Below are 9,241 nucleotides of genomic sequence, written 5' to 3'. Positions count from 1 at the left end.
TTTACTCCTGTGCCCAATGCTTTTTTTACTTAATAATCAAGGGACTGAAAATATGCAATGACTTGTGAGCTTCATTTTATTTTAAATCTTTTTCTTCACTCAAGTGACATTATGATTAAAGCTGATTAATTAGGAGTATGGAAAGGTTAAATATAAATCCTATATTCAATCTCTGAACTGTTATAGAATCTGTTTCTTCTTGTTCAGGAAATGCCACAGCCTCTCGACATTCTTTAAAAAACAGCAGATACCTCGACTGTCTGTCATGTCTAAATCCTTGGATGAAAAACAGGACAAAGTGTACATTAAAGGCAATTGATGATGCAGCTCATCTTGTTCTATTCAAACTTAAAGAAGATGCCAAATCATTTCCTTTCCACTGATTAAAACCACAAGTTGTTTTTCCCATTATTTTGTCTCACAGACTATAGTTCACAATATTGACTGGGCAAGTAATTTGAATTGGAAGGGATTAGGGTTTCTGCAAATGCTTTTCTTTAAATAAGTTTTTAGGGGGAAAAAAGTCCAGATTCATTGAAATTATGCCTGGCAATATTTCAAATAGCTATTCCCTATTCAAAGAGAGTATTTTTCACTCAGCAAATACAGTGTTCTCTTCAAGCTACCCAGATATAATCTCTGCTATCATGGATAAGGTTTTTGTTTGGTTTGGGTTTTTGGTTTTTTTTAAGAGGGGGGAGAGAGAGAGTGTGTGTGTGCCCGCTGGGGGGGGGGGGTCTGGGGGGGGTCTGGGGAGGGGTGGAGGGAGAGGGAGAAAGAGAATCATAAGCAGGCCCCACTCTCAGCACGGCAGAGGCCTGGGGACAGGGGGGCTCCATCTCACAATCCTGAGATCATGATCTGAGCCGAGATCATGACCTGAGCTGAAATCAAGAGCCAGTCACTTAACCAACTGAACGACCCAGGTACCCCCAAAAGGGTTTTGATTAATGTATTCACAGAATTACTATTTTATTTATTTATTTATTTTTAAGATTTTTATTTATTTATTTATTTGAGACAGAGAGAATGAGAGAGAGAGAGCACTCATGTGCTCTCATTCTCTCTGTCTCAAATAAATAAATAAAATCTTTAAAAAAAAAAAGAATGAGCCTCATCCTAGGATCAGTCTTAGAGCATCTCCAAGGATAATGAGCAAATTTCAGATTTATACTGATTCCCCACCCAGAGCATAATACCCTTTCAACACTGCTTCTTTTCTCCCAGCACAGAATAAATAACATATTTGAGAACCTTTTTCTTTCTCCTTTTCTCCATTTGTGGCTACCTCTACCCATCTTTAGACACCCATTGATTTACCACTTTCTAACTTACCCCTAATCCAAACAGGAAACGATCTAAATGGGTTATTTACATCATTATCAAAAGGACAACAGGGGACAGGACGCCTGGGTAGCTCAGTTGGTTAAGCGTCTGCCTTCGGCTGGGGTCATGATCTCAGGTTCTGGAATCAAGTCCCGCATCGGGCTCCCTACTCAGCAGGGAAGTCTGCTTCTCCCTCTCCTTCTGCCTACCACTCCCCCTGCTTGTGCTCTCTCTCTGACAAAAATTAAAATCTTTAATTAAAAAGAAGAAAGGACAACAGGGGTGACTGCGTGGCTCAGTCGGTTGAGCAACAGACTCCTGGTTTCGGTTCAGGTCATGATCTCAGGGTTATGATCTCAGGGTCCTGAGATTGAATCCCACTTCCCGTGTCCCATGTCCAGCTCTGTGCTCAGTGGGGAGTCTGCTTATCCCTCTCCCTTCCTATCCCTCTAACCGCCCCCCACTTAAATAAATAAATAAATAAAATCTTAAAAAAAAAAAGGACAACACATGAACACCACAGTATAAACCAGTGTGCAAGTCAAGGAAATGTGACCCCTTCCCTTTTGCTTGCTGTCTCTTCAAAAACAAACCTCATGTTGTACACCTGATACCAGTATAATGTTATGTCAATTACACCGCAACAACAACAACAAATCTCAGAATTATGTATTTTAAATGGGTGGATTGTATGGTATGTGAAATATATCTCAAATCTGTTTTTTAAAACTGCACAGTCCTTTGAAACATGAACAATAGTGGACCGGTGCTCAAGTGTTTCCACAAACCAGGAAACAGCCCTGTTTTTTAAATTTTTCATCAATCTTATGAGTTTCTATTTGAATCTTGCTTAATCCACTAAACAAAAAATTTTAGGACCTATTAATGCCAACTACTCTGCTAGGTACTGGGGAAACAAATATGAATAAACTCAGTCCCTGTTTCACAATGGGTCAGCAAACATGTAAATCCTATTACAATGCATTGCAATAACTGCTCTGAAAGAGGAATATTCTGTGGCACATATAGATGCTCTAGAACAGGAGTCAGTAAGCTATAGCCTACAGGTCAGTCAAATCCTTGGGGTCCTCTGAGAGCATGGTCTCTTTAAGCCAGTGTTAGCTGCATTCTCATTTTGACAGAGATACATTCACGCCAAATCAAGTATTTGTGTTTTTGAAAACTTCAACTTTTATTTTGTTGTGAAAAGCTTTATAATTTTTTAAATTTCAAAAAGAAATAAGCAAGAGAAATCTGGGAGTAGGGACATAAGGCAAGGTAATCTCAATTTTGAGTATATGAATCTATTATCTTTTTTTAAAAAGATTTATTTATTAGAGAGAGAGCGGGGGAGGGGACAGAGGGAGAGAATATCCAAGCAGACTCCCACTGAGCACAGAGCCCGATGTGGGGCTAGATCCCACGACCCATGAGATCAGGATCTGAGCAGACACCAAGAGTCCAACACTCAACCGACTGAGCCACTCAGGCGCCCCTGTATCTATTATCTTTTAACATACTGAATATCAGTGTGTGTTTGATGATGATTAAAATAGAGCATTATATCAGGGAAGATTAACCCTGATTAGAACTAGTAAAATTAAAAAAAAAAATAGAACTAGTAAAATTAGGGGCACCTGGGTGACTCAGTCGTTAAGCATCTGCCTTCGGCTCAGGTCATGATCCCAGGGTCCTGGGATGGAGCCCCGCATCAGGCTCCCTGCTCGGCAGGAAGCCTGCTTCTCCCTCTCTCACTCCCCCTGCTTGTGTTCCCCCTCTTGTTGTGTCGCTCTCTGTCAAATAAATAAATCTTAAAAAAAAAAAAACTAGTAAAGTTAGAAAAGAAACTAAATGTTTGCCTTTACAAAATATTTACTATGTTATTTCTTGATCTACTTCCTGTTTATGCCTAACTTTTATGAAATACGAAACAACTATACCATTGAATGTTAACAGTTAACGTTTTCCAAGTTTTATCCCTTTAGAACAGTTAATTCTATACATATTTGCTCAGCCTTCTAGGTTTCTTCTTTGTTGCAAGGTCATTCAGTAGCATAGCATGGTTGTATACTTAAAATTTTCAAATGTGAAAGTGGCGAAGTAATGTTGTGATTCCTGATGTGTGCCTGTGACAGTGTGGAAGAAGTTCAGTGACTTTCAGTCTGGTCCAGCAATAAGCTTCTGGAAACACTGGACCACGAACTTTCTATGATTTTCAGGCTCTGCTGCCCAGAGGCTGACTGGCTGAGGATGCTAATAGCGCACCCTAGTGATCATACTATTCCACTGCCCCTGTATTGAAATAAAGCCAAACAGTCTTTTTTTTTTTTTTTTCAACTTTAAAAAACTTTTATTAAAATAATTTTGGGCTTTATTAAGAGTTACAAAATTAACTCAGAAAGTTCCCATGATTACTTCCAGTAATCCCCAACTCCCCAACATCCTTCATAACCTTAGTAAAATTCTCAAAACTGAGAATTAAGTTTAGTATAATACTCTTAACTAAACTGTCAGTTTTATTTGGATGTCACCAGTTTACCACTAATATACTTCTTCCACTCCAGGGACCCAATCCAGGATGCCACAATGCATTAGTTTCCTGTCTTCTTTGTGTTTTCCAGTCTGTCAAAGTTCCTTAGTCTCTCCTGTCTTTCATGGTCTTTTTTTTTTTTTTTTTAAAGATTTTATTTATCTTGAGAGAGAGAAAGCACGAGCAGAGGGAGAGGGAGAAGCAGACTCCCTGCTGAGCAGGGACTCGATCCCTGGACCCTGGGATCATGACCTGAGCCAAAGGCAGACACTTAACTGACTGAGCCCCCCAGGTGCCCTGAATGGTCTCGTCTCCTATCTTAACGGACCAAAGCAGACTATCCGGTGACTAGGGATTTTTATAATTTTTAGAAACCTGATGATGATGGTGACCAAGATGATCTTTAAAAATATTTTTCTGGTGGTGGTATTTGGTCATTGTATGTTCTGCAAAATAAAATATATTTGCAGATGCCAAATAAAATTTCCAAAACTTTATTGGGTATCTACAAAAAAGATACTGCTGGATGATATCCTATGGAGGATTCAAAAATATTAGATGTGGTTCCTATATAGATAACTTTGAATCATAGTTTTTGTACATATATCATTTCTTTCTGTAAGTATAGAAGAATCATTTCTTATACTGCATATTTTCCATACTTTCTTTACTCTGTATCTATTAAATATGTTCAGTATTTTTATTTTTTAATTTTTTTAAAGATTTATTTATTTATTTGAGAGAGAGAGAGTGCACGGGGACAAGGGGGAGAGGGAGAGAGAGAGAGAATCCTCAAGCAGACTCCCCACTGACTGAGTGATGAGCCCTTCTCGGGGCTCAATCCCAGGACTCTGAGATCATGACCTGAGCTGAAATCAAGAGTTCAACACTTAGGGATGCCTGAGTGACTCATCTGGTTAAGCGGCTGCCCTTGGCTCAGGTCATGATCTTAAGGTCCTGGGACTGAGCCCCGCATTGGGCTCCTTGCTCAGCAGAGAGCCTGCTTCTCCCTCTGCCTGACATTCCCCTTGTTTGTGCTCACTCTTTCTCTCTCTGCTTAAAAAAACAGAAAGAGAGAGAGTTGGACACTTAACTGACTGAGCCACCCAGCGCCCCACACTCAGTATTTTTAAATGAATGAATGCAATGCAAAAAGTTAAATATAGTAGAAAATAATACAAAATACTAAGAATACAAAAATACAAGTGCTATTAACTTCCAAACAAGTGCTATCAACACCTGTCGGTTTGCCTTTTTCTGTATCTTTTGTATGAAGATAACTATACATTACTCTTTGATTTTCCTTAATTCCTACCCAGAAACAACAAAGGGTGATTATTAAAAAACAAATGACAAAGAAAAAAATCCCAGTTCGGAGGTCACAGAAGAGAGAGAAAAGAGAAAAATCCTACTAAATTTACTTTAGAACAAGTAACAATAGACTAGAGCCAGAAACTGGACTTTGTAGGTTCCTGGGCCAGCCTGTCTTTATACACAGAATTCAAATAGAGTCCCTGCCTATTCTCAGCACTGCATCCCATCAATGTGTGTCCGTAAGCTTGCTCTGGTTAATTCAGGGTTGCAAGGAAGTGGGGGGTGTCTAGATTCAGTTGAAGATGAGCTCTAGCCTACCCTCCTGCAGAAAGATGCCATCCTTATACTTCGGTGTGTTTTTGTTTGTTTGTTTGTTTGTTTGTTTGTTTAGTAAATTGAAGCTTCATTTTACTTGCTCACACAGATTTTTAAGAAATCCATTGCTGAAAAAATTAAAATTTAAAACCTTTAATCCTAGTTGACTGGAATAGGGAGTTTGGAAATAGACTCAAGTACACTTAATATATGATAAAAGTAACATCTCAAAGAGGTGAAACAAGGATAGATCTTTATTGAAATTGTGTTCAGACAATCAAACAGCGACTTGAAAAATATAATAATAAAATTGGATCGCAGTCAGAAATAAAGTCCAAATGGATTAGAGATCTAAATGTAAACAATGAAACTATACAATGGCTGGATTCCTTTGAGCCTGGGTGTGAAAAGCAGCTTTTAAACTATGACTCAAAATCCAAATGTAATGAAAAAAAATTGAAAAACTACTACAAAAAACTTTAAATATCTTTCCATGGCATGAAACAGCTTAAAGAAAGTCAAAGTGACTAAGATGAAATATTTAGAATGTTTATCACCTGTAAGAGCTAATATCTGGAATATATTAAAAAAAAACCTTAAAAATCCAGGTTATGGGGGAGAACAAAAAATGGGCCAAATAACATACCACATGGCTAAAATTTAAGAAAGACTAACAGCATCAAATGTTTGAGGATGTGGAGCAACCAGAACTCCCATACATTGTTCGTTGAAATATAAAATGGCACATCCACATTGGGGAAAAATATCTGGAGGTTTCTTTAAAACTGCACATACATTTACCCTATTTTTAGCAATCTGATTTCTAGATATTTACCCAAGAGAAATGAAAATGTGTGTTTGCAAAAAGACCAATTCAAGAATGTTCAGAGCGGCCTTATTGAGAAGAGCCCAAAGTCAGAAAAAGCCCAAGTGTCCACCAATAAGAGAATGGATAACAAGCTGTGCTGTATTCATAAATGAAATACTAATCAATAAGAAGGAACCGACACACACAACAACATGGACTAATCTCAACAGTAATAGGCTGAAGGAAAGAAACCTTACACAAAAAAGTTCACACGATTCTCTTTATATGAAAACGTCTCACAGAAAAGAGTTTAAATTCTCCCAGTTACATAAAGCTGTAGCACAGGACACACTAATCTATGGTAAAAGAAATTTTACAACAATGATTACAATCTCTGAGGAAATGGGGGAAGGGATTGGCTGGCAGGGGATGAAGGGTGATGATGATGTTCCATATCTTGACAGGGCTTTGAGTTCCACAGGTGCATATTGTCGAAACTCAGTGAATATACACATAAGATGTGTACATTGCATTCAAATTTTATAGCCAAAGGAAAAAACTGTAAACAAATATTGAAGTCTAGCTAATTACATGCATGCTGAAGTATATAGGGGGATGTGCATTCCTATCTGCAATTTACTTTGAAATGCATCTAAGAAATAAGTTGGATCAATGGAAGAATAGAGGGATGGATAGATGGGTAGATATATGATAAAGCAAGGATAGTAAATTATTACTGGTAGAATCTATGTAGTAAATTTTTTTTTTAAGATTTTATTTATTTATTTGACAGAGACACAGCGAGAGAGGGAACACAAGCAGGGGGAGCAGGAGAGGGAGAAGCAGGCTTCCCGCAGAGCAGGGAACCCAATGCGGGGCTCGATCCCAGGACGCTGGGATCATGACCTGAGCCGAAGGCAGACGCGCTTAATGACTGAGCCACCCAGGCGCCCCTAGGTAGTAAATTTTTATTGGTAGAATCTAGGTATATAGATGATTGCTGTAAAGTTCTTTCAACTTTGAGGTATGTTTGAAAATATTCACAATAGATTATTTGAAAAAAAATTTCACAAACATGTTAGTGAGCCATTTTGGAAATGGATCTTCTCTGGTAGATGTCTCCATGGGATCCACTGGGGATGTGAATTTAGGGATTGTTCAGTTCTACCCAGGGCTGAGGGGAATGTATTAGTTTTCTAGGCTGATACAACAAATTACAAGAAACATAGTGGCTTAACACAACATAAATTTATTATTTTAGAGTTCTATAAGTCAGAAGTCCAAAGCGGGTCTCACTGGGCTAAAATCAAGGTGTCAGCAGGCCTCAGTTCCTTTTCTGAGGCTCAAGAGGAAAATCAGATCCCTTGTTTTTTTCAGCTTCTAAAGGCTGCCCACATCTTGACCCTCTTCCTCCATCTTCAAAGTCAATGCCACCATTAGGCAAAGTCCTCATGGCTCATCCCTTTGACCCACTCTTCTATCTTCCTCTTCCACTTTTAAGGACTCATGTGATTAGACTGGGCCCACCTGGATAAGCCAGGCTAATCTCCCCTTCTCAAGGTCCACAACCTCAATCACATCAACAGATACCCTTTTGCCATGTAAGGTAACATATTTGTACATTCCTGGATAGTAATGAACAGCTTGTGAAGAGAAGGGACATTATTCTGCCTACCACAGGGAGAGTTAAGAAAAGCTTCCTGGAAAAAGTAACACTTGAGTTCACTCTCAAATTTTCTTGCAACTTTTAATTTGCATTCATTATATTATTCATTGATATATTCTTGCTTTTGTCCTTTCTGCATCAGTCATTTAATTTTATGTTAGAAGTTCAGGATTCCTTCAAGAATCCCCATGGTTTCTTCCGTATCTGCTAAGAATTATAACCAACAACTTAAAAAAATTCAAACCGGCCTAATTTTGAAACTCCTCTAATTGTTGATTTGACTTTGTACCGTAGTATACATTGGTCACTAACTGTGTTGGCCTTTTCCAAATTTTAAGGCCCCACTCAGCAGGAGTAAACTTGCTAACCTTTGCACAGGGCCTAGCCCAGAGTCATGCACACACACTAAGCAAAAGAATGACAGGAATCCAGGAATAAACAAATACACCTTTAAACTACTGTACGCCAACTCCCCCAAGTGTGAAGCCCTCATAGACCATAAAACTGAGCTTCAAACAATATTAGCTGCTGTTCAGCCCATAGTTTTAGTTTCTCTCTCTCTTTTGTCATTTGATCCTGCCCCTAATTAGAATCAATGTCTCTCATGGATGAAATCCACAAGGAAGAGCATACACAGAAAGAAGGCAGAGGGCAAAATTGGAACCTGGTGAAAAGCTAACATTTAAAAGGAAGATGGTGGGACAAGATCCAGGGGAGGCCACTGGATGGGGCAACTTAACCTGCCTGAGCGAAAGGCTCAGCTTTCACGTCCCTCACTGCACAGTGTTTACAAACCTGCCGAGAGACTCCTCTTGAAAAGATCTTACAAAGGCTTATTCTCAGCTGCCTTCGCCCTATTCTCTCCTGACAGGAAAAATGCTCATCCACTCTGACTAAAAATGTCAGAGGGAGGATTTGGCAGACCATCTTTTTTCCCCCTGGTTTTGTCGTTTGGTGTGCTTGTTTGCTTAATGGAAAATAGATTCACATGGTTCAACATTTGAAAAGTAGTAAAACAGTATATTGTGAAGAGTAAGCTTCCTTCCCATGCATGACTCCCAGCCACTCAGTCCACCTACTCTAATTACTGGGTTCTTGTGTAGCTTTCTTGCCCGTCTGCAAACAAATACAGCTATCAATTCTTTTTCTTTATACAAACAGCAAGCAGATTTGATGCGCTCCTTCGGCAACTTGCTTTTTTCAATATTTTCTTAGAGTTTCTTCAATATTAGTGCATAAAAATCTGCCTCATTCTTTTTGATGATTGTGTAATACTTATTTG

The sequence above is a fragment of the Mirounga angustirostris genome, unplaced genomic scaffold (assembly GCF_029215605.1).
Source record: "Mirounga angustirostris isolate CCGP_5_RB_7025 unplaced genomic scaffold, mMirAng1.0.hap1 SCAF_9, whole genome shotgun sequence".
NCBI classification, from domain to species: domain Eukaryota; kingdom Metazoa; phylum Chordata; class Mammalia; order Carnivora; family Phocidae; genus Mirounga; species Mirounga angustirostris.
Note: the sequence above shows the minus strand (reverse complement) of the source record.